General features: G+C 52.8%; 1 long non-coding RNA gene across 1 annotated transcript in view; it reads right to left on the reverse strand.

Annotated features, from left to right (window-relative positions):
- Positions 1-27,101, reverse strand: part of LOC135283627 (uncharacterized) — a 197,049-nt gene that overhangs the window by 39,179 nt on the left and 130,769 nt on the right. Inside the window, exon 8 of the long non-coding RNA XR_010349312.1 lies at positions 21,763-21,856. This is a non-coding gene — a long non-coding RNA (uncharacterized LOC135283627). The remainder of the gene's footprint in view (positions 1-21,762; positions 21,857-27,101) is intronic.

The following is a 27,101-nucleotide window of genomic DNA, read 5'->3' on the forward strand; positions in this document are numbered from 1 at the left end:
ACAGATGTTCTCACCATGAAGTGCTCACATCTCCGTGTTTATGGTGGGGAGCAAACAAACCCCTACCATTAAATCTTTCCTATTGCAGCAGACCTGATTTGATTTAACATGCATATTTACTGTGGCAGGCTGCTGGCAACCTCCCTGATTTATTCAGCTAAAGGTACTACTTAACATACCCTCCCCTGCTCGCCACCTTCCAGCCACTGCTCCCCATCCCAATCCCACAACAGATCCAAGGATGGGCAGCAAGGGGGGAGGCAGACACCCAGCTCTGAGCCACGGGCCAGGGGGACTCTTGGAGGTCTTATTCTTCATGGCAAACACAGATTTGATGGTATCAGGTCAGCCATGAGGACTGGGACTTGCTGCTTGCTCCAGGAATGTGCTCTTTGAATTTGGACCCTTGGTTTGCAGGGAACTGTGGTTGCCACAGAGGTCCCAGGAATCCTGATCTGTATTTCCAAAGAGCTTTGGGATCCCTGAGTGAAATTACTGATCAGAGCACTTTAGTAGTTATCTATTACTGAAGAGACAAAAAATGAGTCCCCAGATTTTTGCTGGGATGTGATTTGAACATCTCTGCAAGGGATGGTGCTGGCTTAGATGCCAAAGCAGGTCATCTCTGGTTCCATACCAATCTTTGGAAATCACAGTATGTCTTTACTGGGTTTGAATTCAGAATATCTCATATTCAGAGATATGATTCCTGTTTCACCCCAGGTTTGCAGGGCAATAAAAGATTTAAAGCAAGAAAGGCAGCTGCCCAGCCACCCCCAGCCTTTGCATTCTCATAGGGTTTGTGCTAAGAAAAGGAACTTAAACCAGCTATTGAGGAGACTTGTGGTGCTATAAATCCTCCTTTCCCCCTGTTTTTATGGCAGGAACCAAGCCCAGCCCCAGCTGAGCACACGGTGGCCAAGCCTCCTGCACCGGGCAGTGATCCAGGTGCCAAAGGACACTCAGGCTGAGATGTCCTAAACTGTGATTTGTACACACTGAGACTATTACAGCTCCCCATGGATTCTCCCTGATACTCATTAAGTTTGCTGCATATTTCAGAGATTTTAGGGGTGGGAGCTGTGACAGTCATTTCAGTGACTGTGCAAATGTCTGTGCTGTCACTGCTTGGGACTGGAGGGGAGGAAAGGGAGGGAGAGGAGGGACAGGGGCCACAGTGACAGCCCCATCTCTTCCTCTGCTGCTTCTTGGTGATCTCAAAGCTCTTTTCCAGCCTTGCTGATTCCATGAAGATTCTATTCATGAGCACAAAGCTGGGATGTGGTTGTGTCCCTGGGATGGTGAGGGTGGAAACAAAGCAGCCCTGGTTTGAGCAGGGATGGGATGGAAACACCTTTTAGCCCAGCTTCAGGTGAGCCCAGCTCTACCTGCAGGGAGAGGATGGCTCCTAGAAAAGCCTGGCTGGTTCTGAGGACTGGCAGTGGACAGTGGGAGCTGGCACTTCCCACCCCACACCTGTGGTTGGCACCGGATGGAAAACCTCTCCTTGCACAGGAAGGGGGTTTTGCAGCCCCAGAACACGGGCTGTTCTCCCTGCAGGGACAGCAGGGAGTGGAAAACCTCTCCTTGCACAGGAAGGGGGTTTTGCAGCCCCAGAGCCCTGGATGTTCTCCTGCAGGGACAGCAGGGAGTGGAAAACCTCTCCTTGCACAGGGAGGGGGTTTTGCAGCCCCAGAGCCCTGGCTGTTCTCCTGCAGGGACAGCAGGGAGTGCCTGCAGCTCCCGGTGAGGAGTGACCCTTCGGGGGTGCAGAAGGAGCGCTGCCAGTCACTGCAGGGGCAGGGAACGGGGCAGGGAGCAGCCCAAACATCGCAGCAATGCCCAGCAAAGCCCCAGCAAACAGAGCTGCAGGGGCACCACGAGGCCGGCTGCCCTGCAGCCCGGCTGGCACTGGCCCGGGTGCCCGCAGGGCACAGAGCCAGGGCAGCGGTGCCCGGGGGTGGCTGCAGCCCCGGGGCACCGCAGCTCCTCCCGCAGAGCCGATTCCTTCCCAGCCCAAGCTGTTATCTGAAGGCAGAGAATGCCAGCCATTATCCCCGGGCCTATCGGATCAGCTGCTCCATTCTTTTATCTTCTCTCCGTGAGGAGATTAAAGCAGTGCCAAGCCCGGGGAAGCTCCCGGAAGGCAGAGGTGCCGATTGCCACGGGAGGGAAGGCTGTGCTAATTCTCACACGACTTTTTTCTGTAAAATATACACAAATGGGTCACTTTGTAACGAGTAAACAGGCAGGACATCCCCAGTGCCAGCCGGGCAGTACCAAGCCCCCACGGAGATGTGCCATGGACAGCTCCTCTGCCGGGCAGAGGGATCCCTTTGGGGATCCAGGAGATGTGGCTGGTTCTCCTTCCTCTCCTGTGGCAGGGACCATGCAAGGAGGGAGAGCTGGCTCTGAGAATGCAGCCAGGCTGCCACAGGGCCAGGAGGGACCCCCAGGCTGCCACAGGGCCAGGAGGGACCCCCAGGCTGCAGGGACCTGGTCCTGCTGTGAGGGACAAAGACCCCACGCTGCCGAGTCTCCTCTTGCAAGGGAGAGATTCCCAAAGCTTTGCTGCCTGCCTGAGGCCCTGCAGACTGCTTCACTTTAAAAAGTGGGCCAGCAAACCTCACATGAAGAAACTTTCGGAAATTTCCTGCCTCCAACGAGGCCACAAGTACTGGGACAGCAGGTTTGACTCAGCTGCTCCCAGCTCCTGTGTGCTGTCGGCTGCCAGTCTCGGCCCCTGTCCCCCAGGTAGCTCCGAAAATGGGTTGAAGGAGCTTCTCAGGCCCTGAGCAATATTTCACAGCTCTTATTCCAATCTCTGGAGTTCACTCAATTTATACTTATTGTGTCTTGCTCCTCTCTGCACTGCTTGTGGGAAGCCCAGAGATGTTACTCACTCTGAGGAATCCGTGACACTCGGCACTGCAGCAGCTTAAATTCTTTGGGTTTGTTTTATGCAAACAGAGGCTCCTGGAAGTGCAGGCAGCAGGATGGGGCAGTGCAAGGGATCCTGCCTGCAGCCCTGCCCGTGGTGGCAGATTGATGCCTGGGGAGTGCCCAAAGGGGTCTAACAGACCTGGAGAGGGATTTTGGACAAGGGCATGGAGTGACAAGACAAGGGAGAATGGCTCAAAACGGACAGAAAGTTTTAGGTTGGATATTAGGAATACACTCTTATCTGTGAGGATGGTGAGGCTCTGGCACAGGGAAGCTGCCCCATCCCTGGAAGTGCCCCAGACCAGGCTGGATGGGGCTTGGGGCACCCTGGGCTAGTGGAAGGTGTCCCTGCCCATGGCAGGGGGTGGGATGAGATGACTTTTTTAACCCAAACCATTCTGTGAGCCCTTCCTGAGGAGCTGGGCCAGCGGATGGAGCATCCTGCATCTTGCCAGCCATCATTTCTTGGCACCTGTGCCCTGGGGCAGAGCTCCAGCCAAACTCAGGCTGGGCAGAGGCCACGGTGCCAGACAGCCCCGGGCACTGCCTGAGGCACCAGCCAGGCTGGGGCTGGGGGAAAAGCGCCAGGCACGGGGTCCCAGCACAGCTCCAGTGGGAGCTGGGCTGGATTGGGAGAGAATTCAGTGCAGCTCCAGGGAGAGGAACCCTCAGCACGGGGGCTTTGCCTGCCCCAGCTCCTGGGGGGGCTGAGATGCTGCAGGAGCCCCGGGTTTGTGGGGAGGGAGCACCCCGAGCCCCCAGCCCCAGCTCAGGAAAAGGCTCTCTCCTCTACCAGCACACGTAGGATCCCTTGCAGAGGTTTCCTTTGCACAGGTTTCCTTTGCACAGGTTTCCTTTGCACAGGTTTCCTGGGGTTACTCGTGTATTAAGTTAAGCTAACCAATTTACAATGCAAATGTTACATAGCTTACAAAGGGTAAATGAGTTGTATGTTGAAGGAGATAGGCTTTACCCAGACAAAAGTGGAACAGACCTGTGGCAAACTGCAATTAATGACCTGAACACATCTTCCAGAATGAAAAATTCATCGAGTCCTCTAAGGATATATAGCCCAAGCAGAAGAAATTATTCACCACCTTCTACATATCCAAAGTGTCACCAAGCCTATTTATCTGGCAAATAAAGTGCTTCCCTTCAGCCTTAATATTTCTGCTGCTGTATGGTCCAGAAGTTCTGAGGTTTTTTTGAGAGTAGATTTCACAAAGAAAGTGCAATTTCAGGGAGGCTGGGAGAGAGTTGGTTGGGAGAAGGAAGACTGAGGTGAAACAAAACTTTTAAAATCAATGTGAAGGGTGGCAGTAGGTTTCTTTCAGGCACATCAGGGTGGGAATTTGAGACCCCAACACCCGCTGGTCACTGGTTAAAATCCCAACTGTGCCACTGAGGGAGGTGATTCCCAATCTGGCCACGTGCAAAGGGGAGATAAAACCTGACCGTCCCATCAGAGGTGGCACTGGTGGTTTCGTTAATGCATGTAAAGCACTTTTGTGGTGCCCCAGGTGGGTTGGGAAGTGTTGTTATAAAACTGGGACTAAATCTGAGATGTTTTTCTCCTTGTCTGTAATGGGAATGAACAGAGCCCAGCAGACCCTCTATGGTTCAAGTGATTCCGTATTTCTTTGTGGTTTACTACCCCAGCACCTGGGGACAAGCAAAGGGAAAAGCAACTATGGACACCAGAACTCATTTCAGATAAAAAGTTTTCTTTTACCACAAATATAAAATGTGAATTTTTGCCCTGGGTAGGCACCAGCTGAGAGGCTCTTGGGGAAGGGTTAGGGGAGCAGCTCAGGCAGGTGCCTGCTGCCAGACACTCACCCATCCTAATTCTCCATTTCCCTTTTCTGGTGTGCCTGTGACCCCAAACAACCCAGCAGCCTTTTCCAGGACCCACCATCTCCTTCAGCCCAGGCTGTCCCAGCCCCCCTGGGCACCTTCCTCTGCTGCCACTTACAGACTGACGCCTTCTCCCGAGGCTGGAGATGGGGATTTGGGGGGGTTCAGGTGGCACAGCCGAGCTGGGAAGCAGCAGGCTGCCAGACCACTGCAGCGGCTGCAAACTGGGGTGTGGGCACCAGGGAGCAGCCCTGGCAGAGGGAGCAGCCCTGGCTGAGGGCTCCTGGGCACCAGCTCAGCCCCCGGCAGCGAGCGCTGCCCTTCTGCTGCTGATTGCTGAACAAAACCCACGCTGGAACTCCCAGCTAAACAGTTAAGCAGCACTCATCATGCCTAATTTACAAAAGAAGGGGCATATTTCAAAATATTTATTCTGCCTTTCCCAGTTGGATTGGCATAAGCATGTGGAAATCTTCGAGGAATCAAACAACTGTTAATCACCTCAAGCTATTCCGGGCTGAGTTTGCTGTGTAAGCTGCCGCCCTCTGTTTACACATAAGAAGCAATGACTCAAAGAATCCTATAGAGACGAGGTTTTTTTTTTCCTCCTTTTTAACGATAAGGTCTGGCCAAACGGCTTAAAGGGCCCAGCTATTTAGTATTGGAGCTGCACCTTCTCGCCTCCCTGCCTGCCCTGTAATATCCACATTTGTATTCAGGCGGCAGCGCCGGGGCTGGGGAGGGGGAGGAGAGGCTCTGCCTTCCACAGCCCACCCGCCTGGCCCTGCTGGCCCGGCTGCCTCAGCTGCAGGGCCACGCTGGGACTGGGTGGGCAAGGACAGGGCTGGGCACTGCCAGGGGCTCGAGCAGCAGCCTGGCCCACAAACCCCAAACCCACAGCAGAACCCTCTCTAAAAGGCACCAGGAGTGGGATTTCCTGACCCAGAGGAAGGAGCAGCATCTCAGTGCTGTGGTTTGGACCTGCTGCCCTTTCTTGCTTTTCAGGGTGCTGTCACCCACCTCACCCCGTCTGGTTCTGCTGACCCCAAACCCTCCAGTTCCACCCTAAATATGGGCCTTGCCCCAGTAACACCAGTGCCACACTCAGCCTGGGCAACAAACCCAGCACCCCAAACCCAGCATCCCCAAATCCAGCATTCCCAAACCCAGCACCCCAAACCCAGCACCCCCAAACCCAGCACCGCAAACCCAGCACCCCAAACCCTGCATCCCACACCCAGCACCCCAAACCCAACACCCCAAACCCTGCATCCCACACCCAGCACCCCAAACCCAACACCCCAAACCCTGCATCCCAAACCCAGCATCTGCCAGCTCAGGGCTTCTGCAAGTCCCCCAAGCTCCAGGCTCTCCGAAGGAAAGCCAAGCCCCCGGGTCCCTCTCCCCTTCCTCTGCTCCTCCTGCCGAGCATGCGCCAGGCTCTCCCTTGCCATGGCACCAGAGCTGAATGCTGATGAGGAATTCTTGGTCCAACCCCAGGCACTCATTTTCAAGTAATTAACTTGGCACCACCACAGCACACGGCAGATCTGACTTTCCCGACCAGGAGATAACTGAATTAAAAGGCCAGGTGCGGGATTATTTATGGCCAAACTTGCTTCTTCCCCACCACCAGCATGAAGTCAGGAATGATAATTTGATCTGGACTTTCTGTCTCCCCACCCAGCCTGGAGCTGACAGGTTTCTTTGCTGGGGAGCACAGCATAGGGAATGGGGAGCAGCCCTGGGATGCTGGAGGATCCCAAGGATGTCCCATGGCCGAGTTGTCCCCTGTCCCCTCTGCAAGGGCAGTTTGGGGGTGCTTGAGGGGTTTTTACCATTCCTACTCCTCAGACAGGCTGTGCATGGCACCACCTTTTATCAATACATCTCATTCCTGAAGCCACCTGGGACGAGTGACATCCCTGCCTCTTCCCAAAACTGCCGGCAGCTCAGCTGGAGCCAGAGCTCCTCCTTGCTGCCCCAAATCCCAGATGTTCTCCTTCCTCCTCCCAGATCAGCCCCGACGTGGAGCTGCAGAGAGCTGTGAGGAGAGGGAAGGAGGTTTGGGGGGAAAGAGGATGGTTTGGAGGGAAGGACGATGGTTTGGGGGAAGGAGGATGGTTTGGGGGGGAGGAGGATGGTTTGGGAGGGAAGGAGGATGGTTTGGGGGGGAAGGAGGATGGTTTGGGGGGGAGGAGGATGGTTTGTGGGGGAAGGAGGATGGTTTGGGGAGAAGGAGGATGGAGAACCAGGACCTGGCTGCTCCCTCCAAAGGCTGCTGCCCCTCGGGCCATTCTGGAAAATTATTCCTGACTGCAGCCCTGGGGGTTTCTGTAAAGAAGCCCCAAAGGATGGAACAAAAAGATGGATTTCCTGCCAGGACCCAGCCCTGTCCTGGTGGGATGGGAGCTGGGGGAGCTGTTCCTGCTCCCAGCAGAGAGCAGAGCTGTGGAGGGAAGGCTGCCCAGCGCTGACATATGAGGATAATGGGTGTTGACATATGAAGACACAGCCAAACTGAAAGCTACATCCTATTTAGCTTTTAATTTGGATGCTCATAGAGTGGATTCTGAAGCTCTGTTTCATCGCAGCTCTTAAAGCAGATCTGACTTACAGGAAACAAGCTGACGTGAGGCTGCATCACTGATAAACCTTGACCACAGCACCCGCCTCCCCTGGGAGATCCCAGGCTGGGCAGGGGGGCTCTGCCCCAAAAAAGGCCTCCTGCTCTGGGAACCACACTCCCTGTCCTCCTGAAAACCTTGTGTGAACCACACAGGTTGGGCTGAGGTCTGGAAAACAGAGGGACAACTACAGCACCTGCCAGAGCCCATCCCAGCACAGAAACCCCAGTGTGGAACCTGCTCTGGGCCAGCAGCACTTTGGGAGCTCTGAGCATCCCTCTGGGCCCAGATGGGAGCTGCTGTGCCTGGGGCAGGAGGTGCCCAGTGCCCCCTGCTCTCCTGGGGGCATCTCCCCCTCCTGACCTGCCCCAGGGTTTCCTCTCCCACTTTTCTCCTGGCCAATCTTGCCGGCACTGAACTAAATTGGGGAAGGGCAGCTAAAGGTTTGCTACCTGCAGCTCCTGCAAATCGCATCCCAGATTCCCCCCGGGCAGAAACATCCGCCAGAATAACACAGCAACAAGGACAACAATCACACGTTACTATTTTCAGCTCTGCTTTTGCTTTCTTCTTTTTAAAAGTAATTCGTGACTCGCAGCGCCAGAGAGGCCCCTGTGATCCCCGGGTAATGGCCTGCCCTCTATGTAGAGTGGAATAGAGTTAGAATGAACGCTCCAGAAACCCTGACAGCCCGTTTAACAAGGTGTCTAACATCCCATTTCCTCTGCACTTCCTCTCTCCTTAATCCTTTTATGCGAAACTCACTCAGGAGTAAGCACGTGTGAAATTGAGGACTCTCTAATACACATTGCTCGACACAGGCTCACTGAAATGGAGTGTCTCAGCCTTGTTCCGTCAAACAGTGCCAAGAGGAAGCCGACGTTAATCAAAGAGCCTTTTCCATGTGTCCAGGGCCTCGTGCACCCGCAGAGCAAATCAGCATCTCTGCTGTGCCCCGGCTGTCCCAGCCCTCCCTGTCCCCGAGCTCTGCACGGGGCTCAGAGCAGCAAAGGGCTGCAGAGGGACAGGGGACAAGGGCAGGGCACTCCCAGCTCCCACAGCTGGGGCCAGCACGTTTTGGTTTTGAAATGACATCCCTGGGCAGCACAAAGCAGCTGAGCTGAGCATGCACAGCTCCAGAGATCCCTGCAGCTTTCTGGCCTGGATGCAGGGACAAAACACAGCGCCAGGGGTAACAGAGAGGGTAGGACTGGGCTTAGAGCAGCTCAGGTCTCCCCAAACTTGAACTAAAGCTGCTGCAGGGATTTTTCCTGTGAGTTCTGAGCTCCAAGCAGCCCGGCTGCAAGGTTTGATGGCACCAGTGCTGTGAACATTCTGTGATTCTGATAAACTCATCATATCAGCACTGTTCTGCAGTGGAAAAACACAGTTTTCCTCAGCAACTTGGATTTCTCAGCAGAAAGTCTCTACTAGACCAGGCAAAGAACACTACAAAGGAAACTGAAAGCCCTCCTGATAAATCCCCAGGCAATACTTCCAGTAGTTTTGTGCATTTTTTAAATCACAAGCCAAATCCACCCATGAGTTGAGCACTTCACTCGTGAGCACGGGGTCCTGTTGATAGCAGGGGATGATGTGCTGCCATTGCAGGCAGACTGACCCAGTGGGTTTATTATCTCCCCCCGCTCCTGTGATCCTGTCCTAATTAGGATCTCACACCGACCAGATACACCAGAAGTCAATGACAACTTCATTTATCCAAGGGCTTCGGTCTAGGAAAGCTGTCTGGTGTTTTTAAGTCACCATCACGTAGGTATTGATTCGGGGAAGTCAGGAAATGAGCCTTCATTTGGGGGTTTTAGCTGGGATTTGGGGTTCCCATTGCTGCTCCTGGGGTGGCCCTGGGGTGGGAGGGCTGAGTTGGGTCAGCAGTTTGCAGGGTGAGCAGTGAAAACACCTTGTGTCCCTCTTGCACACTTTCTGAGGGTTACAACTCCTGTAAATCAACAAACATCTGGATCAATAAGGGCTGCAGGGCCGTGATTTGCATCGGTGCTCTCTGCTGCAAGAGGAGCCCGTGATGGATGCGCGATATTGGGGTGGCGTGGAGAGACAGAGAACCCCTCTAATTGCACGGTGCAATGCAGATTACAGAGCTGCAGATGATGAGCAGCGCTGAACCCAGCTCCTCCCAATAAATAAGCAGACAATGTGAAGCCCCAGTGGAGGAGATTTCTGTGTTATCAGCACCCCGTGTAAACGATAGCGTCCCTCCGGATGGGCCCGCGCAGCGCGGGCTGGGGCGCCGCGCAGATAAGGCACTGCTAATCTGCACACACCATCAGCTGAAGGGAAAATATAAAATGCTAATAGCAAATTGGAATTCAATCTAAAAGGGATGCAACAAACACCAGAACCGTTTCCCCCCCTTCTTGCCTTTGGGGAAATAAAAAAAGAGCAAACCGCCCCCTGCTCCCACCGCCCACCTCCGGCTGTTCTTCCCCTGATTTTCCCCTCCAAAATGCTCCATCACAACACTTTAGGGGGTGAAATCTTCCCATTAGGAGCTTGGCTCCCATTTTCCCTGCCCCATTCATCCAACTTTATGTTTGAAATGGATCAGTTTGCTCGTGACTGAACCCAGAGTGGATCTCCCCAGCCCTCGCTCGCTGGAACACTATAACAGGTAAGTGCTACCATACATCATCTTAAAAGGTGGCTTATCTGGAGAGGAGGTGCAGGAAATATTGTGTGAGGGACTGTCTGCATCCGAGGTGCAGTCGGATTCCATTTTTCCTTTTGAAATACAGAACAGCAAATCTGTTGCTGATGCCTGAAAAAAATCACAGCACAGCCCACGGCTCCCCTGGCCGAGGGGGCTGTGCCAGGGCGGGGGAGTGCCCAGCTGGAATCATTCCCAGCCGTCCCCATTTACCTGGCTCAGGAATTCACCCTCACCACCACATCCCAAAGCCTTCTGCTGCAGCACTGCCCGAGGCCAGGGAGCTCTTTTCCCTGTTCAAACCAGCACTGTGTAAAGTGGAAAGGGAATTTTTGTGTGTGGATAGCCACGGCTGCACTGCAGGGCTGGGAGGCTCCCCGTGGATCTGTGCCCAGCAGTGCCCGGTGCTGCTCCAATTCCCAGCTGTGACCTTGGGGATGAGGTCAGGGTTTGGTTCTGAGCCCTCACAGAGGGCCTGGCCCTTCCTCCTGCACAGGACAGTGCTTTGCTGGTCAGACCATCCATTGCTGGAGCCTCAGGAAACATTTCTGAGCAGAACTGAGAGAGACCCCAAATATTTTACTCCATTTCTGCTTACCTACTCCCATTCTGCTTATTCCCCCTCCCACTGAAGCAAACAACACGTGAAGCAAGAGTCCTGTCAGTCCCAGCACAGCCACCACCCCAAAAAGCCCCATCACTGCCTCTGAGTGAGCAGTGGTTCCTGTGAGCTGTGTTACTGTCTGTCCTGAGTCCCAGAATGAACATCCTGCCCTGAACAGGGGTAAGGCACACCTGGGGGTGTTTTCCCCTTTGCTGTGGCATGGTGACAGGGCTGTACACTGGAATTCCTCTTTCCACATCCATGGGTAGCACAGCCCAGCTCCCGACTCGCAGCTCCTCAAGTCATTTACAGCTCCTTCCACATCCCCAGAAAGCCAAGGCTCTGTGGCACTACAGAAAATCCAGCATCAGCACAGAGATTTGGGGTTAAGCCACGGGCTGTGCAGGCTGTGTAAGCCCCAGTGACAGTGTATTTATTTCCTCCCCACGCCATGGCTCAGCCAGGGCAGATTTCCTATTACACACACGCACACACGGCCAAATCCGCTATATTGGGCAGGGAGATTATTGAACAAAAGTAAGTGATAAAAGCACGGGCCAAAAAGATGTGTTATAGTGTTTTCCTTTGAGGCAAAGACAAAGAAGACACTTTGCTGTTTGTTGTGCCAGAGAATCATCTCTGATTGTTTGTGTCACGGTGGCAGATAAGTGCAAAGGAGATAGATGTTCTGTCTCCCAGGCACAGTTCTCATCTGTATAGTATAAATTTATGCTTGCTGGTTGCAAAGCTGGTGATTCAGAGCTTGTGTGACTGTGATCTGAGCAGAGGAAGGCACTGCCTTCACGCCTGACGTCGATCTGCTTCACTGGTGCTGTCACTCAGCCCCTGGGCAATGTCCCCTCGTGTTAGTGTCACCTGCTGCCCACCCCGGGCTGGCCCACCCTGCCCCAGCCCAGCTCAGCCCAGCAGGCTCTGGCAGTGGCTCTGCTCTTTGGGGAGACACGTTTTCCCTTCTTCCCTGCAGTCTGAGATTCCTTAACTTCCCATTCCCCAAAGCCCAGGGGCTGGAAAGGAGGGAAATGCTTGGGAGGTGGCTCTGAAATCCCAGTCCCTCCTTCTCACGGCTCTTTTGGTTCCAGAGGAAGGATCTGAGAACAGCAACGCTGCCCAGGCTGGATTTCAGAAATCACATCTCATAGCTGCCTGTTTGGCTTTTAAGTGTTCACTGGGGCACTATCAAGGTAAATATATAATCAAAATAATGACATTCAAACGGAGCTGAATGAGCATTCTTGGCCCCAGCATTCACTCACCCATCCCACCCCGACGAGCAGCACCTTGCAGGGTGTGCTGGAGGCACAGAACCAGCCCTGCAGGGGTTAATGAGGCAGCAGGGCTCCCTTACCTGGCATAGCTGACACTTATTAGTGCACACATAATTAGCAAGGATCAGATTTGAGCCCGGCTCTCTCCAGCCACAGAATCATTTAGGCTGGAAAAGACCTCGAAGATGATGGAGCCCAGCCCATGACCAACCACCACCTGGTCACCCAGAGGTCATTGTCCACTCTGGGGTCCTGCTCAAGGACAGGCACAGCCAGCCACAATGCTGTGGTTGGAGCTGGGGCAGAGACAGGCAGGAAACACTGACTGGAGATGTTATAAAAACAAATTCTCTCAAAGAAACAGCATCAGCAAAACCTTCATGGACTTTCTCCACAAGTGGGGTCTCTGAGAGCCCCCACACGGGGCTGGGTGTGCTCTCAGGTGTGAAGAAGATAAAAGAACCTCTGGGCCCTGCTCCTGCCTTGTCCTCCAGAGCTGAGAGTTTGTTTATTTGGGTCTGCAAACAACCCTAATTTCCCCCAAGCCCTGATTGCTTCATTTCATGCCTCTCTGCCACAAGGGCGGTATCTCAGCCCATCTCCTCACGCCCTTCCTGCAGCAATCACTCACACATCCAGCTCCTCCCTCTCCAGCACTTGGAGTGACCAGCTCCAAGGGGATCCCGCAGGAAATGAGCTTTGCTCCCATCACTGGACAATCTGGAAGGCTGAGGGAAATGAGGGCTAAGCCCAAAGGTTTAATTTCCCCTTGTGATGATCAAGGGACTTCAATTTTTATTTTTTTTTCCTTTTGGTACCTCTGAAGTCGGAGGGAAAATAGCCAGAGCCAAAGACAAATGAGAAAGTTCACTGGAGGCTCTGGATTTCCCCACAAATCACCGTGGCCAGGGAAGGTTTTATTGCAGGAGTTTCTGGGTTAATCCAACACGGGAGCAGAAGTGCTACCAGCCCGAGAGGCACATTCCCTGCTGCAGTCAATGATTACCTGCCACCCTGTGCTCACCAGACCCCAACCAGCCCCACGTTCCCAGGGCACCCACATTTCCCAGGAGTTTTACGAGCAGCCAACTTGAAAAGTGAACTCGTGCTCCTCGTTTTGGGTCAGTAAATGTTAGCAAAGCCTTCAGCACAACACAAGCACTCCCAGAAGAGCAGAGATCCAGCAGGGGCTTTGCTACAGGGCTCCCGTTGCCATCTCTGAATGCCAGCACAGAGGAGAAATCCTCCTGATTCTCATTTCCTTGAGCAATTTGCTGCTGAACTCACAGAAAAATGGGGAGCCAGGGCAGAGCTCAACCCGTGCTCCATTCCAGCCCCTCTTGGGGTAACCTTTTCTCTAACTTTTCATTCCTGTGTTTGCTCGTGTTGCTGCCTTAGGGATGTGATGGATCCTGGCATTCCAGTGATGCTGGCTGGGAGATCTGGGAGAAGCCCAGGAAATTCCTCAAGCCACAATAAAATAAAATGGAGAACACACAAACTTGCACTTGCCAAGCCCCCACAGAGAAGCAAAATATCAAAAATAACTTTCTTTAGCAGGACCCCAATTACAATTTGTCATTTCACTGGCTCTGCAGCCCAGACAATGGGCATTGGGAGCCTTTGGAGGCCCAAATCAGACCTCAGCATGTTGGTGGTTTTGGCAAATCTGTGCTGGGCAAGCCTAACTCTGGTGGGTGGGCATCTGGGAGAGCAGAGGCCAAGGAAATGGGCAGCAAATGCCTCCCCTTGCATGCCAGACACGACTTCTTGGGGAACTTTGCACCTCTCACCCTGGCACCTTGGACAGGAGGGGCTGGCTCCTGTGTCGTGCACATTGTCTTAAAGATTGATTTTCCACCTGTAAAAGTGATCTACATTCTCCTTCCTCTCCTGGATGCCTTAGTCAAAAGAGAAAATGGATCTTTTAAAGATACATGTATCCATCACTATTATTTACATCCTAATATGCGTACGCAGCTCTGCTCCAACAAGGGAAATGTAAATCAGATGGACATCGTTCCCTGAATGCCCTAAAGAGCTCCATTCCCCTCAAATTAGAATAGAAAATGCTCTTTTAAAATGCACCTTTAATATGTAAAAGCTGCTGTATCCCGACTCTAAATAAACCAAACTTGAGCTACATGCCAAATATCTTAGATAAAGGACAGGTGAGATGGTAGTATCTGGCCAAGGAATCGGTCCTAAACAGCTATTTATATTAATGCAAAGAAGGTACAATGTTCTTCCTCTTGATATATGCTGCAGTGGGATATAGTTTTGTCCCACTAGTGAGAATAAAAACGTACAGTTCATGATAGGCAAAGTCACATGTGTGAGATAAAAAGCTCCAAGTATAATATATGTCTTCACCATGTATTCTCTTCAGGATTTTCTTTAGATCTTGGGATGACAACAAGAAAACACTTACTCAAGGTTAGACACTGCTCTCTGGGCTTTTTAATAACCATTCCCTCTATCCTGGGGGATTGCTTCCCTGGAATAAGGCAAACTCGGCTCCAGCGCCGGGACTTGCGGCGGCACGGCGGATCCTTCTGAGCGCCTTTGTTTCTGCCTGGCTGTGCATGCCAATGAACACGAGCTGCCCATCCTGGGGGCTTTCCTGGGAGCAGCACGGAGCTGCGGCCGGGCTCTGCCCCGGGGCTCACTGACAGCACCGCCAGGCTTGGAATAGTCCAGAAAAACCAGCGGCTGCGCTGCTCCTACCCATGGAAAGGAGAGCGCTGCCCACAGTGAGACACAAATGTTTGGGTTTGAAGGGCTGGGTGTGCCTCGTGGGCAGCCAGGCTGATGCCAGCGGGCACGGGGCTGTCCCTGCCGCTGGATGTGCCAGCTCCTGCCCGGCTGCTGATGCCATCTGCCCGTGGGGACGGCGCTGCCTGCCCGCCGATAGCAGCTCCCGGTGGAGCGGCAGAGATAACGGAGCGCCGGGCGGGAGGAGCGCAGCTCCTTCCTCCTCCTCCTCCTCCTCCTCCCGGGAATGGGGAGCTGGCAGGAGCAGGGAGCACCGTGGCTGGGTCCGGGGTGGGAGCACCGCTCCCATCCGTGCCGCTATCCCGGGATTTGCGCCGCGCAAATCCACAGGGCATAAAGCCGGGAGCGGGTCTCGGCCGAAAGTCAGAGCCACAGCCGTGGGACTGCGCCCTAGTCTGGTTTTTGGGGTTTTTTCCCCCGCTGGTCCTTCACAGGCACAGTCTCCCCTCTTCAAACAGTAAATTCACAGGCACACGGGAAATGTTTGATGTCGGGAGCTGAAATTTCCGCGCACGACGCGGCGCCGCTCCCGGGGCAGCAGAAGGAGCAAACCCACCCACGGAGCGCGCTGCTCGACCTCCTCCAGGCTGGGCACGAGGTGCTGCGAGCAGCTGAGGGAAGAATTTGTTCCTCCCTACCCCAGCGGGAGGCTGCAATGCCCCCAGAGTCAGGATTTCACTGAAATGCAATCTGATTTTAGAAGGGGAGCTGTTGAGCTCCCCCTTCCTGCACTTCGGGCATCCTTTAAGCATCACCTTGCTCCTGACTATCCTGGCGCTCCATGCCGCAAACATTTCCCACTTTTCCCTCTCACTGACAGCTGACAGAGCCCTCTGTCCAGCTGCTGCTTTATACCACAAGGCACAGCGTTATAATATGCTCGGCTTGATATTTCTTCCAGCCCCAAAACAAAGCTTAATCAGGCAGTGAAAGCAGTGGTGAAGATGAACGATTCTGGGGGTGGTTTCCCTTCTGGGTTGCTGCTTTTTGACACATCCCCTGGTCCAGCAGTAACACGTTCTCCACTCTGCATTAAGAAGGGCATTAGCACAGAGGTTTTGCTGCCACCCCAAGGGAAGGGCAGCGCCAGGATGCCCGAAGGGACAAAAGACAGCGCAGGAGGCAGCCAGGAGTCCTGGCTGGCCACAAGCTCCGGTGTCACGGCAGCTGGATGGAGACGAGCCAGAATCCACCTCCTTTACTACAATCTCTGCTTATTATTATTACCACTAAACCTGTTTAGTAATTCAACAGCATTAATTGGCTCAGATCCCCAGCGCCCGGGGGGAAGCCACGCTCGGAAAGCAACACCCGCCCGGAGCCTGCCGGAATTGCGGGATGCACACCGGGACTGGCCCGCGGCTGGGCAGGACTGGAGCTGCACACTGCAGGGCACCTCTGCCCCCTCTCCTGTGCAGTTCTGAGATCCACAGCTGGGCAGGACTGAACTGCACACTGCAGGGCACCTCTGCCCCCTCTCCTGTGCAATTCCAGGATCCACAGCTGGGCAGGACTGGAGCTGGACACTGCAGGGCAGCGCTGCCCCCTCTCCTGTGCAATTCCGGGATGCCCAGCACCGGGACAGGCTCACGGCTGGGCAGCTCTGCCCCCTCTCCTGTGCAATTCCGGGCTTCACACCGGGACAGGCTCACTGCTGGGCAGCTCTGCCCCCTCTCCTGTGCAGTTCTGGGATGCCCAGCACCGGGACAGGCCCACAGCTGGGCAGCTCTGCCCCCTCTCCCGCTGCCACAGCCTGGAGCCATGAGCGGGGTTAAACACCCGGCTGTGCCCCTGCATCCAGCCCGGCACGGTCCCGCTATGACTACACGTGTCCAGGTATTATCGTCCTGCTGACCCCTCAGCTGTGAACGAGCCAAGATATTTTGGAAGAAAAAACAATTTGCTTCCACTATTTACTCCTTTCTGCCGCTCTTGACCCCGCGAGCGCACAAACGCTTCCCCGCGCCTCCGCTGCCAAAGAGACGCTCTCATCAAGGAGGAGTAAATCACAATAACAGGGAAATAAACCTTCCCCCGAAATGATTGCCGCTTATTTATTTATTTTCCCTGCCTCTTCGCGCCGGTCTACATCAAAGCGGGAGAATTGCGGAGCCGGCGGAGCAGCCCGGGCTGCGGGCGAGCATCCCCGCTCCGCTCCGCTCGCTCCCCGCTGCCGGCGCCGGCGGGGCGGGCGCGGGGCAGCCGAGGCCGTTTCCCTTTAAATCTAACTCAGGTAATGAAAAAGCGCAAGAAAATAGTGCGGGTGCATCTGGGAGCAGTAGAAAACAGTTAGATCTTCATAGAGCCATAAAGAAGTAAACAGTAGGCTGCTATGAAGATCTATGGGACCCCGCAGTGCCATTGTCTTCAAAAGGAATTAAAAACAAATTGCTGAGGGCCAGCACATAATTTAGAGACTCACGGCAATTTTATGACTTGCTAATGTTCCTAATTACATGCCCGTGAAAGGCTTAATTAATTGGGGGATGTAGCAAAAAGTGGAGCCTGTGTTTGTTATCATGGTTCCACTGCATTGATTTTAGTGCCTATGGAGAATTTAGGGCCTCTTTATTTGCACAAAGAAAATGCAAGTCTCTCGAAAAAATGCACATTAAGATCAACCCCTCGCTGCTATCTAATATACTTTCCTCTACTTAACCAAAGTGCTTGTAATCATATTTTGTAAATGTTGGTGCCGTTAATTGCATTGTGAGAGAAAATAGGTTCCGCTCGACTGGTTGTGGAGAATTTTATAAAGTTCTTTTCCTGCTCCCAATTCTGAGGACTCGGAGAGAAACTCATCAGAAGTTGCTGTGGTGGGCAGGGAGTGCTGAGGCTCTGCTGCTCCCCACGTGTGGCTGGGCTGGTGGGCATGGGGCAGACCCTGCACCCACTCAGGTTCCCCGTGCCCACTGGGCATCCCCGTGAGCCCTGACAGCCCCACGGCCTCGTTCCCAAAGGAAAACAGCTCAGACCAAGCTGAGCCTTTCTGCTAAGTTGTCTGAATCCAAATTTCGATTGCATTAAAAACCACAAACGGCAAGTTTTTATCTGTGCTGTTTTAGTTGCAGGTAAAATCTCACCAGCCACCCTGCTGTCCCGAGGTGCCACCAAAACACCAGCAACCAACAGAGACAACTCCAGCTCCAACACCCCCCACGTGCAGGGCAGAAATTTGGAACAGCAGTTTTGGTTGGAATGATGCTCCTTAACAAGCAATAACTAAATTTCCAGGGTGCAGCCTCCACAGCCCCTTGCTGCTTCCTCCTCCCCTCACCTGCACTTCCTTGCAGCAACATTGCAACGAGGAGGAGGGAAAAAAAAAAAAAAAAAAGGCAAAGCCAAGTTTGTGCGTTGCTCTTGAGAAAAGCAGACGTCTCTGGAAATATAGTTGGTGCTTTGACGATAAGACCTTTGACAGAAACATGAATGACATGAATACTTTGATCTCTAGTCTCAGAAGCTTCAACAGCAATTATGAGTCAAGAGGGGTGAATATGGGCAGCAGCTAAAGCAATGCCCCGGAGGGTGCTGATGCAGTAATTAGAGACAAACCCCCAGCATCTTTGCCTGCACCGAGCTGCCAGACCAGGGAGGAGGTGGGCCAGGGGGAAGCTTCATGAAAAAACAACTCTTGTTCTTCTGAGAGACATAAAATCGACAAGACTTTATACATTTCAAAGCAAAGATCTTCAAAGACAGGTAAAATGCTAATTCTGCTAATGTAGGTTTTTATGTATATGCTCTGAAAAGGTAAAGCAAATTAATCACCAGCTTTACCCCCTAATATATATCTGTGTTACAAATATATTACAGCATGTCAGATCTGAGGAGATATATCTGAACAGCGGTGGTTAAAAGAGCATTTCCCTTTTCATGCTCTAATACAGTTATTTTGATCTTTCAGTCTTCATATTTTTTGTTCTCATCAAAGGAATGATGGTGCCAGAGATTAGGATGTTATTTATTTCCCTCTCACTGTCCTACCCATGTTAATCACTCCGAGTGTCAACAGCAGCAGCAGCAGTGCCCATGACAGGGGCCACGCTGCTGGGCTGCCTGTGCTGCTCACCCACAGCAGGATCCCTTGGAGCCACCTCCAAAAAACCCCTGACCTCCAAAGTGATGGAAATGCCATGCAGACAGAGGGCAGGGAGGGAGCAGAGGGGTGCTGGGGGCACACAGCCCCATCCCCGACAGCAGCAGTGCCCAGCTCAGCCTCCTGTGACCCTGAGATGGTTGTGGAACACAGCACGGGGAGGAAATGCTGATGGAGAGGCACAGTGAGGTTAGGCACAACCAGAAATCCCTTTTCTAAATCACACCCAGCTCAGAGACCAGGGGAATGGAGAGGACAAGCAGGGAAGGAGGCAGAGGGACAGGAGATGGTGGCCAAGGAGTGTGACACGGCCCAGTCCAGCCAGTGCCATCCTGGATCCTCAACCAGCTCCCAGTAGTTTGGGCACAGGGGGACTCGGGTCTGAGCAGTGCCCCTTGACCTGGCTGAAGGCTCTGCCTCGTCCCCAGAGGGGTTTCTCAGGTTGAGGGTGAGTTTGGACCTTGCCCATGGGGCTGCTGTGCCATCCCCAGGTGGGGAGCTGCCTGCTGACCCTGCAGAGGACGGTGACTTTCAGCAGCTCCATCCAAACCCGGCTTTAAAGGATCACGTGAGATCCCAGAGCTTAAAGACCAAGTGTGGTAGCTGCTGGCTACTCCTGCAGGTAACCAGCAGGGATGAGTGGATGAGTTTGTTAGGAGGGGAAGCTGGTGATAAGCAGGTATCTCCATGATTATTTGCAGAGATTAACGGAGCGGGTGCACTTCGGGCATAACTAATCCTTGAGAGACAAGGAGCAGGCAAAGGCTGCAGGAGCTGATGTCTTTGAAATAGGTTACACCAGTGACATTGCCCACCATCAGCATTGTGTTCCTTGCCTTTAAATTGCTGACACTTACAGGTTTGATGGTAACTAGACTGCATAGGGGCACCTTTGCTTTCACATCAGATCTGCTGACATGAACAAGAGTCGATTCAGATGGGCATCCAAACATTAAAGTCCTTCCCTATTTCCATAAAATGATTGGCAGGATGCCTACTGCTAGCAGCTGGTAGTGCTGCTGATAAATGGCATCTTGATAAAAACTTTGGGCTGTTTTAAGAAAAAAAAAAAAAGCACACTCTTATTCTAATTCACTCAGCTCCTGACAGATGAGATGTCTCATCTCTAAAAATTAGATCCTGGTATTTTTGCTGTGTGTAGAGAGGGAAACAGCTGCCAGGGGCTGGGACAGCTCGGTGTGCCCCTGCCTCACCCCTTCCCTGGGCAGGCAGCCGACCCCACCGTGGGGCATCTCCCCTTCCCTGGCACTGAAAATGTACAGCTGGGGACTCAGCAGAAAGTGCCCAAAACACAGCAAAGGTTATCCCCAGGAAAAGGGAAAGGGCTTTCCCTTCCCAGGTTCTGAGCTATGAAGCTTTGCTCGGAGTCCTGCGGGTAAAATCTCACTGGAGCAGCTGAATTCCAGGGTCATTTCTAAGACACTGAGACCCAAACCACAGAACCAGGTCCTTCCTGCAACCCAAAAGTGAACCTCACTCTGCCCCCACAATATCACAGACTTCATTTTTGCACGTAAAAGTCACCTAGTGACGTTGTGAAGCACCAAACAGCACCACAGAGAGCTCCAGGAGCATTCCCTGCCCACACAAAGGGAACAGCCACGGACGAGGATGGTGACACCTCAGAGAATCCTTGGTGCTGCCAGAACCAGAACAACCCCAGCTGGAACCAGAGCTCACTGAAAGCAACCCCTGGCTTATGGAGCTGCTGCCCTCCCCCCCTTCTCCTTCCTGCCTCAGTCTGCCTCCAGATGTGCTGCCAGCTGTGCCAGCATCAGCACTGAACCAAAACATCTGCCTGCATGGCCGGGCTGTGCCAGCCTGGCACCATCTCCAGCCTGGCACCATCTCCAGCCCTTCCCAGGGCGGTGCCAGTTCATCAGCACAGCTCAGAGACACAGAACCCACCCTGAGACGGGCACTGAGACCCCCCAGCAGCCCAGCAGAGCCACGGGGCCTCCAGGCAGCCCAAGGAGAGCAGGAACCAGGGATGAGCAGGAACAGGGATGAGCAGGAACAGGGATGAGCAGGAACCAGGGATGAGCAGGAACAGGGATGAGCAGGAACCAGGGATGAGCAGGAACAGGGATGAGCAGGAACAGGGATGAGCAGGAACAGGGATGAGCAGGAACAGGGATGAGCAGGAACAGGGATGAGCAGGAACAGGGATGAGCAGGAACCAGGGATGAGCAGGAATGAGGGATGAGCAGGAATGAGGGATGAGCAGGAATGAACGAGGGATGAGCAGGAACGAGGGATGAGCAGGAATGAACGAGGGATGAGCAGGAATAAACGAGGGATGAACAGGAACGAGGGATGAGCAGGAACCAGGGATGAGCAGGAATGAACGAGGGATGAGCAGGAATGAACGAGGGATGAACAGAAATGAGGGATGAGCAGGAACAAACGAGGGATGAGCAGGAAGGAGGGATGAGCAGGAACACGGATGAACAGGAATGAATGAGGGATGAGCAGGAAGGAGGGATGAGCAGGAACAGGGATGAACAGGAATGAACGAGGGATGAACAGGAACAAACGAGGGATGAGCAGGAAGGAGGGATGAGCAGGAATGAACGAGGGATGAACAGAAATGAGGGATGAGCAGGAACAAACGAGGGATGAGCAGGAAGGAGGGAAGAGCAGGAACAGGGATGAAGAGGAATGAATGAGGGATGAGCAGGAAGGAGGGATGAGCAGGGATGAACGAGGGATGAGCAGGAAGGAGGGATGAGCAGGGATGAACGAGGGCTCCCTCCATCACCTCCCTGCTGGAGCCTCCCCAGGGCCCCGAGCCCCCCTCGGCCCCCAGGCTGGCTGTCCCCAAGGCCCAGCAGAAGGAACACAATTAAGAGCAGTGACATCCCTACCTTGATTCCCGTCATGGTCCGCTGGAAGTCACTTGGAGAGCCGGGGCTTCAAAGCTGCCTGGCCATCATGTGATGTGACATCGTGGAGAATTTACTGGGGAAACAAAAAAACCCCACAAGTGTGAAATGTGACTGTCGATAAAGTAATCCTCAGCAATCAGACAGAATTAATTGTGTGAACATCATTGATCAAACCTACTTAATACATTGGGTTTGTGGAAACCTGGAATGTAATTTCATTACCAATCTGCTCCATCCTAATGAAATTTCTAATAACACTTTAATTTTGATTTCGGTTAAGGAGAGAATGATGGAAATTTTCTTTTGCTTCTCTTGTAAGGTTTTATTTTATTGGTTTTCTGCAATACTAGGGATACTAATTTTTTTTTTAATTTGACATTTTATTAGCAGGGGCCTTAATATAACAACACAGATAAAAAACAAAATTACAAAACAGACAAACCTTACAGAAATAGAATTGATGTCAAACTTAAGGAGGCTAATTTTAAAGAAATTGATTTATTTTATGAGTGGTGATTTGGCTTTTTTTGGTTTTTTTTTAAGTTCTAGCCGATTTTCTGACCTAAAGTGATTTAAATAATCCTGGTTTGCAGTTACTTCTCTGTGGAGTTCTCCCAGAACAATGCTGGGAGAGGCAGCACCATGCCTGTGTTTGTAATGGGTAGATTAAGGGTGAGCAGACCCTCGTTGGGAGCAAGGCCCCCTCAACTGGGATACAACCAGGACTTCACCCTTCGGGTCAACTTTCAAAAGGCACCATGGAGACCCCCAGGCTGGGGCCAGGGGAGGGTCAGAGGTGAAGCACAGGAGTGAGGGAGCATTGGGCAGGTAAGTGATGTTTGGGATTTGGAAACCCCCGTGGGAGGTGCCCCCTGCACCAGGGCCCTGCCTGGGCTGCCTGGGACCCCCATCCCAAGGAGGGCAGAGAAAAGTGCCAACGTTACAGGAATTAAAACTGGTGAACCTGAGGATTCCAGTCACAACTGAGCATCCTCCTGCCTCCCGTGGGAGCTGTCAGCGTGGTGCCAGGGGACAGTGGCACCCCAGGGACAGGTCCTGGGGCCACCCTGGCAGCTGAGGGCTTAGGACAGCACCCACCCAGGGAGGAGCTGGGCCAGGCCAAGCCCCTGGCAGGGCTGGGGGCTGCAGTGCAAACTGCATTTCACCCAGGGCAGGGCAGGAGCTGGAAATCCCAACCCTGCTGCTGGTTCTGTGCTGCAAACACACAGCTCCTGCCTGCAGCACCTGGCAGCTGCTGCTGGCTCCTCTGGCAGGGCACCAGGGCGTGGAAATGTCCTGTCCTGGCAGCAGCAGGAGGCTCAGGGTGCACTCTGCTGGCTCTGCAGCAGGGCTGGGCTGGGCTGAGCACACAGGGGAGCACGCAGCGTGCACGCTGGCTGCAGGAAGGTGATGCTCTTTGACTACTGAACTGGTGCCTGTCTCTGGTATTTCCATTTTCAGCAATCTGATGTGTTTTGGAGATTTATTCATGACTGGTGTAGTGAAAAATTGGAAAAGGCTAGCGGGATAGCCATGGCCTGGAGATGCAGCAGCTGATTGAGGCTACAACTGAATTACTGTCAGAGGCATCATGCAAGGTTCACTCCGGCGAGTGGGAAGTTGAATCTTTATATTAATAAGTGAACATGAACTATCAGAGAGACTGGCATATGTCTGCTGCCAGGCAGGGCTGGGAGGGAGATGTCACATCAAGGGGAAGCTCCAGCAGACAAATGGAGAAGCTCCAGTGCCCCCCTCACGTGCTCAGAGGTGTCTCAGAGAGAATTTACTGGTGCACAAAGGCTCAGAGCAGCCTGGGGCTGAATCCTGGGTGAAAGCAGACAGGGAATCTTGGATTTTAGCACTCCTGGTGAAAACCACAGCTCCTTGTTTGGAATAAAATCATGGTGGTGACACAAGGGACACGTGCTGATAATGCACATCCAGAAATCCCAGTCCCACCACAAACACCAGTCCCTGAGAGCTCAGGGAAACACCTTTAACAGAAAGCAAACTCAGAAGCCCAAACCTATAGCAAGTGCTACAGAAATGATAATTTTTGCCCTGTTTCCAAAAAGAAAAGGAAAATGTGCTGACCACTGTCCTCCCCCCAGCACCACTCTCCTCTGTGGCCTCCACAGTGACCATTTCAAAGCTGCCCCACCATTATTCCCACATCAGGCTCCAGAAGCTCCTTCCCATCTTGCTTTCCACCTGCTGGGAGTAAAAGGACAGGAGGAAATGTCCCTTTCCACAAGGTTGGGTCTCCCCAGGCCTGAACTTTTGAGAAAATAAAGCAAATAAGTAAGAGGGTTTCAACTTTTAATCTCTCTTTTAAGCAGATTTATCCCACCCCAGGGCCCACTCTGAGCCAGGCTGGGTTTGGTCAGTCCTGTGAGCTCCTCCAGGGGAGTTTCCAAGGGAAGGAGAGTGAGGAAGACTGTGGTCTGGGAGGGATCAGAGCCCCCCTGGGCTAAAACCCCTCCTGGAGGGGTTGAGATTGTAAACCCCCCTATATTTTAGGGGTTTGCAATCTTTCTGCTTTCTCCACAGCCCCGTTGCACTTTGCTAATCATTAATGCCACGCTGTCCTTGGCAAGGCCCAGCAAAGGGACCTGCCAGGCAGAGAGGCAGGAGAGCTGATTTCCCAACAATTTATGGCTCCAACAAAGTTGCAGAGCAGCAACCAAGTACGCAGGAGAGGTTGGGGTGAAAAATTATTTACAAAGTGAATGCCCTGAAGACACTTGTACTGGACAACAATTACGGCCCCTTAATTAACTGAAATTTAGTTCAGCCGTCGACTGAGGCATGTCCAGTGCTGAAGTTATGCCACTAGTGCTGTCTATGACTGGTTAATGAATATAAATCAGATGGTTTATAGTTAGTGAACATGTAATAGGCTTGCAATGAGTTGAATTCCAATGCGAAATGCCCGGGGATAGGAACATGCCATCCATAAAATATATATAAATAACAGATTTACATTTCTACAAGGAGAAAAACAAAGCTGTTCTCCCGTCTTGGTGCTCTCCCATCTTGAAAGAGATGAGCTCTGGTTCCTCAGTGAGACATGGGGTCAGCAAGGAGGAGTTTAAGAGGCTGATCACCCAAGTGCAGCTCCTGAAAGGCCAAAACTCTCCCGTGTCCTCCTGGTTTCCTGCCCAGCCAGGGAGCCCCAGAGCCCTGCAGCTTTGTCCTGGGCCTGCTCAGAGCAGAGCCTGAGGGGCAGCAGCACTGAAGGTGACCCCTGAAGGTGCAGAGCCCCTGGTGCAGGCTCCAAAGCCTGGCCAGAGGCAGCTGAGGCCACTGGAGAGGGCAGTGCTGCCTGGCCTTGGCTCTGAGTCAGTGCCTGGGGCAAGGCTGTGCTTTTGCCATGGCTCCTTCTGAGCCTTCCCTGACAGCAGGAGAAAAGAGCACACAGCTAAAGCTCCATCTCTAGAGAGGATTTAGGATAAAAAATAACACTACAGCAACACCCTGCCCCTTGTTCTGCAGTCAGTCCTGAGCACTGGCTGCAAACAAGAAATCTCTCCAAGTTCCTTGAAAAATGACCTGAGTTTTGTGCCAGCTGAGAGCTGGGTAGGCCTGGCCAAAGACCCCTGCAGCTGGGTAAAGCTTAACCCAGGCTTGGCATCACCCGAGGCGTTGTTCTAGGTCAGGTCAGGGATGGGAGACTGCTGACCTTGAGCCTCTCACCCCACCCCAGGCAGACAAAGCTCTGGGTCATTCCGTGCTGGAGTGCCCAGAGGATGCTGAGCCCCAAATCCCAAACTCTTGGGGAGCTGTTGGCACCAGGCCTGAGGTAGGAATAGCCATCAAAAAAATCAGCCAGTGTCAAAAAACCCCAGCCTCAGCTCTTTACACTTCCTTGCTGCAGAAGCAAGAAATTGTGGACTTTATTTATTGCACAAATTAGGTACAAGAAAATTATTTTCTTAATGTGAGACTTGATGAATGTTCTCAACTCTCCACCCTGCTAGGAAGAGGGGATTACAATGAAAATTATTTACAAAGCATGTGCTACCCTGCAGGGATATTTATTCAGGCAGGGGATGTTTCCGCAGATTTTGTTGACAAAGGCAAATCAAATTACATTTTTGTGAACATTACAACGAGCATCTTGATTTGCTATGGACATCAGCTGGCTCCTGACTGAGCCTGGGAAGCAGCTCGGGCCCAGCACCCTCCAGGCACCTACAAAGGTGGGCATTTTTGGGAGCAGATGGGTAAAGTGCTCTCTGCAAGCTGTTCCTGCTCTTCTAAATATTGACTGGGAGTTTTTCTCCCTTTAAAATGTATATAAGTTGTTATAAAAACCACACTCAGATGAAAGAGGGTTGATGGCTCTGGGGGCAAGGGGAGCCCTCAGGAGGCCCTGGCAGAGCCCCCAAACCCTGGCAGAGCAGAAATAGCAGAGCTGGAGCTCACCTGAGCCCTCCTGCCCCAAAACTCCACCAGGAGTATGAGCACAGAGCTGCAGCTGTGCATTGACACACAGAGCACATGTGCAACACCAGCATTTAAATCCACTTATTTCTGTTACTTTGGAAAGCTCCTTTCAGCCAGAGGACACCGAGCAGCACCGCTGGCAGCAGCTCCTCCAGCAGGAGCCCTTCCCTGCTCTGAGGGCCGGGAAAGGCTGCTGCAGCTCCAGGGCTGGGCTTTCCTGAATTCCTGCTTTTAAATCACAATACAGCTGTTCCAGGGGCTCAGGGTTAGCCTGAGATGGGAACCTGCCCACGCTGCCAGGGTGGGAATGGTTTGGGAAGGGCACGGGAAGACTGAGAGCATGGATTCTCACAGCACAAAGAAATGGTTCAAAGCTACCAGGAAATCACCTCAGAGCAACATCTCTGATCCCCTCTGATTAAACCTGTGGGTCTTAAACTTGGTCTTCAATCAGGGCTCTGGGAAGTCCCAACAGATTACAGCATCCCTGTGCTCAGCCATCATAATGACTTGTGAGTGATTAGCTTAACCAGCATTTCACCCAATTCAATTTCCATGGCTGGCCTATCCCTACCAGGGAAGACGTTCACATTAATTTTTACATAATTAAATCAGGAATGACCCTGATGCCAATGAAATAAAACCTCAGTTCTTCCTGGGCTTCAGTGCACTGAGCTCAGCTTTAACCCTCAGCACACAAAACTTGGCTGGAAGGGACAGATTTGCTCCAGGTGCTCTTCCAGGGGCAGGGGAAGGGACTCTCAGTCCCTCTGCCTTCCCAGGCTGAGTGACCCCAACACCCACCCTGCTCCCCGCTCCCCATCACAGCACCCTTGCATGGCCAGTCCTGCACCTCACTTCAACTT

This window comes from Passer domesticus, chromosome 19, assembly GCF_036417665.1.
Source record: "Passer domesticus isolate bPasDom1 chromosome 19, bPasDom1.hap1, whole genome shotgun sequence".
Lineage (NCBI taxonomy): Eukaryota > Metazoa > Chordata > Aves > Passeriformes > Passeridae > Passer > Passer domesticus.